The sequence below is a fragment of the Chiloscyllium punctatum genome, chromosome 15 (genome assembly GCF_047496795.1).
Source record: "Chiloscyllium punctatum isolate Juve2018m chromosome 15, sChiPun1.3, whole genome shotgun sequence".
Classification (NCBI taxonomy): domain Eukaryota; kingdom Metazoa; phylum Chordata; class Chondrichthyes; order Orectolobiformes; family Hemiscylliidae; genus Chiloscyllium; species Chiloscyllium punctatum.
The window spans coordinates 33,715,943-33,721,863 of NC_092753.1; positions in this window are offsets into that span (position 1 = coordinate 33,715,943).

A 5,921-nucleotide genomic window follows, 5' to 3' on the forward strand; every position below is an offset into this window, starting at 1 on the left:
CAGAAAACACTGGAAATACTCAAGCAGTTCTGTCACCATCTGTAGGGAGAGAAACAGTGTTTCAGGTCTTGATCTTTCATCAACTGAATTTGTGTCAATTTGAAGTTTGACCAGATACAGAATACATTTAGCTTGTTGCACAATGCATGCATTTCTTAACAACATTTAGATCAGTACCAGTTAACACCAGAGAGAAACTGGATCCATTTTACTACTAACCATAACAATGGTTACCCATAACCATCACATAAACTCTCCCTAAACTCCCACATCCGACAAGAAGAGCATATCACTCTACTAAAGGCCCTTTTTGCATCTTTCAATCTACAGACTCAGAAAATAGAACTGTCTTATTCCTCTACAAAACACTGCTCCAGGTAAAATTAATACTTATGGCTTATCTGTGAGAATAATAGGGTGGTTATGGTAGGGGATTTTAACTTTCCAAACTTAGACCAGGACTGCCATAGTGTTAAGGGTTTAGATGGAGAGGAATTTGTTCAGTGTATAATAAACTTTTTCTGATTCAGTATGTGGATGTACCTACCAGAGAAGGTGCAAAACTTTTGGAAAGTAAAGCAGGGCAGGTAACTGAGGTGTCAGTAGGGCCAGCGACAATAATTCTATTCGTTTTAAAATAGTGATGGAAAAGGATAGACCAGATAGTGAGTTTTGAGAAGATTTGTAGTTCCGGGTTGAGGTTCTGGATGTAGGTTTGCTCACTGAGCTGGAAGGTTTGTTTTCAGATGTTTCGTCACCATACTAGGTAACATCTTCAGTGAGCCTCTGAATGAAGCACAGATGGTATAGCTCACTTTCTATTTATATGTTTGGGTTGGTGATGTTATTTCCTGTGGTGACATCATTTGCTATGGTGATGCCGTTTCCTGTTCTTCTTCTCAAGGGGTGGTAAATGAGATCCAAGTCAATCTGTTGATAGAGTTCCGGTTGGAATGCCATGCTTCTAGGAATTCTTGTGCATGTCTGTTTTACTAAAGAGGAGGAAAACAACAAACTGCCATTCTGAGATGTCGCAGGAGAGCAAACAGCCAATGTAGATTGAAAGATGCAAAAAGGGCCTTTAGTAGAGTGGGAATAAACTGAAGAGAGATATCAGGAGGGCAAAAAGGGGACACAAGATAGCTTTGGCAAATAGAGTTAAGGAGAATCCAGAGAGTTTTTACAAATATATTAAGGACAAAAGGGTAACTAGGGAGACAATAGGGCCCCTCAAAGATCAGCAAGGCGGCCTTTGTGTGGTGCCGGCAGGAGATGGGGGTGGGTATTTTGCATCAGTATTTACTGTGGAAAAGGATATGGCAAATATAGGGAAATAGATGACAGAGGATGAAATGCTGGATGTCTTGAAATGCATAAAAGTGGATAAATCCCCAGGGCCTAATCAGGCCTAGACCTCTGTGGGAAGCAAGGGAAGTGATTGCTGGGCCTCTGAGATATTTGTATCATCGATAGTTACAGGTGAGGTGTCACATGACTGGACGTTGGCTAACATGGTGCCACTGTTTAAGAAAGGTAGTAAGGACACAAAGATATGGAGATGGGGTGAATTAAAGTATTTGGGAACAAGAATAAGAATTTTTAATTTGAGTTATTGGGGAATCAAGAGATAGCGTACAGCAGCTAAGATATAAGCAGAGTTTTGGATGTGCAGTTATGGAAAGGTGCGATATCTGGAATAGTCATGTCTGGAAGTTGCAAAGACATGAATCCATGATTCACCATCAGGAGAAAGAATTGAGTCAAAAGATCATTTTAGGTGAAAAGAATACCAAGGTGAGTAATATATTTGAAGAGAATTTCAAAATGCTTCCTTCCAAAGGTATGACATAATAAATTAATAAATAAGGTTAAACCAACACAATCTGGAGAAAACTACCAGGTAGCGACCTGGCTGCAAAACAGAGACTATGGGTAAAGAGTGATTATTCAGAGCAGCAAAACATGGAGAATGGAGTCCCACATGATCAATGTTGGGAACACTGCTGTTCACAACTTAGGTTAAAAATTTAAAATTTGAGAGATGCAGAATTGATATAATGGTTTTAGGAAGCAAAATGCTCTTTCTAAATTCAACGTTTAAGAAGATGGCAAAAAAATGCAGGAAGACATAATAAATTTCCAGAATGGACACATAATCGACTAATACATTTCACTTTATTTTAATTTTTTAATACAATATAGGTGTTGCTATGAACCCTGTAAAGATTGATAAATTTTAAAAGATATAATTTTTAATCTGAGGATGATGACTGGAGTGAGCGACAGTTTCAGAGCCTCTAAGGAGTCCTCCATCAGCTCACTTCAGTACCATTCTTCATATAAATGAGGTCAGTTATTCAGGTTTATTAGCCAATTTCCATTGCTGCCAGTTCCATCAAGTCTGGAATTTCTGAACAACCAACAAAAACGATTACCTGATAAGATTTCACATTTTTAAACTTTATCACAGTTATACATATTTCATTTGTGCTCACTTATACTACAGTCTATAGTTTATATCATTCTGATTTGGACAACTGTTTGTATCAAATAGTTACATTAAGTTGCTTCATAGCAGAATTTCTCCGCAAGTTCCAAACCAATACTACCATCATTAATCAGTTTTGTGCCAGGATTCTAAGTATCTTTACTACTTGCGGATTAAAGCATTAAATTAGTTTAATAAAGTTTCTTGTAACTGTATTCCACACCCCCTCCCATGACGTATTTGTACAACTTTAAAATGAAGGTACCCACCTCACCTTCCCCTTATATCTTTTTTATTATCCTGGATCACGCTGCAGCATGGTTCTCATTGCATGAGCACTACCCCCTTGTGGTCAGGCAGAGATATGTTGTGAGCCATATGTTAACCCTTGCCACCAAGTACAGTAGGAATCCTCAGGTTCACCTTGGTGTTTAGAATGTCTGATCAAAGCAGGATAAAAGCACCATGGCTGCTGCTAGAAGGACCAATTAAACAACATGCTGTTCTGTGCATTGTCACATTCCAACTACACATAAAGGGAGTGTAACTCATTTTGCGTTCAGTTTAGCTTCCTATTTGATGTGGCACCGACAAAACAATATAAGTGGTCTCTGACATCCTGCACCAATGGTAATCCTGCTACCCTTGCAAAGTCACAAGTACACCTCCCCTGCTTCTCTCTGCTCAAGGAGAAGAATATAGTGAGGTGTCTTCTCCTTGTGCGTCATTGATTACTTCCCTGACCCAGGTAGACGAGCAGGAGGCTGGAAGACCACAGCACATCAGGCAGAATCAGGTGGAGAGGTCAACATTTCAGGTAGCTTCTGAAGAAGGGTTACACCCGAAACATTGACTTCTCCACCTCCTGAGGCTGCCTGGCTCGCTGTGTTCTTCCAGCCTCCTGCTGGTCTACTTTGGATCCAGCATCTGCAGGGTTTTTTTGCTAGGTAAGGAAAATAGAGGCAATGTTAAAAGAATTATTAGACATTGGAAATGTAATCAGCTCCAATCAGTACAAGGCAACATGGTGGCACAGTAGTTAGCAGTGCTGCCTCAGAGAACCAGCGACCTGGGTTCAATTCCAGCCTTGGGTAGCTGTGTGAAATCTGTACATTCAGCCCATATCTGGGCTTCTTCCAAGTGCTCTGGTTTCCTCCCACTGTTGCATAATGTGCAGGTTAGGTGGATTGGCCATACTAAATTGCCTTGTAGTGTTCAGGGATGTGCAGGCTAGGTGGATTAGCAATGGGAAACGGGAGATTATAGGGTAGGATGCTCTTTGGAGGTCAGTGAAACTTGATGGGCTGAATGTCCTCTATCTGCACTGTAGGAATACTATGATTCTAAGGTGGAACAATCATGAGGCATAGAAATTGAGGTTTCAAGAGTGATGGTCTTGCCATGTTTACTTTTTTAAAATTAACTGTAACCATATTGTTTCTGCTGAGATAAAGTAAAAGTTGTCTTTGAATAGCTGAGGAGGAAGAGCTTTGGTTGAGAGATTACAGTCACTTTTAATTTCAACAATTTGGGACAGCTTTTCCTATGTAACACTGTACTTCCAGTAAGTACACAGTAGTGAAAGCACCTGTCTGAAAAGTCACACATGAATTCCTTTAAACAGTGGTATGGCAGTTCTAGATTTCTGTGGCTCCAGCATCAACAAGAGTAGGCTGTGGGTTTATTCGTTATGTTGCAAACCATATATGTCAAGCTCACATGCTATAACAGGATATTATATTCTCCAATGCATGTGAACAATTGGGGGTAAATTAAAACAGAACTGCGGATACTGGAGATCCGAAACAAAAACAGAAATTGCTGACAAAACTTAGCAGCATCCAGGGGAAGAAAGTAAATGTTTCGAGTCTGATGTATCTTTATCAGAACTGCAGTGGCAGATGCTGCTGGGTTTTGCCCGCAATTTCTGTTTTTGTCAACAATTGTGGGGTTTAGAGACATTTCAAAATGAAAAAGCTGAACATACAGGCATCTGTTATTAGATGAGCCAGACCAGCTGAAAATAAGACTGGACGGTATAAAACTAGATTGAATGTCACTGTCTCAACATCAGGTCCTGTCTACTATCGTCCCTGTAATTGCTGTCATACAATGGATCCTGATTAAGCAACATCCTAATTTGGGACAAAAATCAAAAGAACTGCAAATGCTGTAAATCAGAAACAAAAACAGAAATTGCAGCAAAAGCTCAGCAGGTCTGGCAGAATCCATGGAGAGAAATCAGAGTCAACATTTTGGGTCGAGTGACATTCTGAGCTTTTCCAGAAATTTCTGTTTTCGTTTTTGATCCTAATTTTACTTGTCTTCCTCCCATTCAAATCCTTGCATGGTCTTCCTCCTCCATCTCTGAAATCTTCCCCCAGCCCCACAACTCTCTGGGATATTTATGCTCGTCAATTCTGGTCTTTTGAACATCCCCAGACATTTAACTGGCCCTGCCAGTGGGAGTAATGTTAAAAATCACACAACACCAGGTTATAGTCCAACAGATTTAATTGGAAGCACTAGCTTTCGGAGCGACGCTCCTTCATCAGGAGGTGAAGATGCAGTGCTCCGAAAGCTAGTTAGTGCTTCCAAATAAACCTGTTGGACTGTAACCTGGTGTTGTGTGATTTTTAAACTTTGTACACCTCAGTCCAACACCGGCATCTCCAAAAGTGGGAGTAACAACTGCGCGGGGTCCGCAACGCTGGAAATCCATCTGAAAACCTCCCTGCCTGTTTGTGACTGAATTTAATGAAATGCATTTTATGAAGCAGACTGGGACGTTTCACCAGTTTAGAGGCAGCTGTTGTTAGCAATCAATGAGCCAGGATGTGTTTGGCATTTGGAGCGCAGCGTTTCCCTGGGATTGGGTGTTGTTAGCCGGGGGCGGATGGGGACGGGGACGGGAATGGCCCGGGGCGGGAGACGAGAATGATCCTGGACGGGGAGGTGGGGGGACGGGGGACGGGAATGATCCTGGACGGGGAGGTGGGGGGACGGGGGACGGGAATGATCCTGGACGGGGAGGTGGGGGGACGGGGGACGGGAATGATCCTGGACGGGGAGGTGGGGGGACGGGGGACGGGAATGATCCTGGACGGGGAGGGGGTGAGCACGTCCACACAGTGCATCAGAGGCTGCTGCAGTCCCGCGGAGTCAGTTTCCGATCAAACCTCCCGCTCCGGGCTCAGCTCAGGACGATCACCCGCGACACGCCGGGCTTTCTTCTCCAACCAGGCGGCCTTTGACCGGAGTCGCTCCACCCGCGCTGTCACATCTCTATGACGCCCGGACCATCAAAACGGCCTCAACCCCAGGCCCCGCCCCGGTAGCCTGAGCGATGACCTTTAACCCGGAAGCGAGCGATGACCTTTAACCCGGAAGCGAGCGACGACCTTTACCGGAGGGCTGAATGATGACCTGTAAC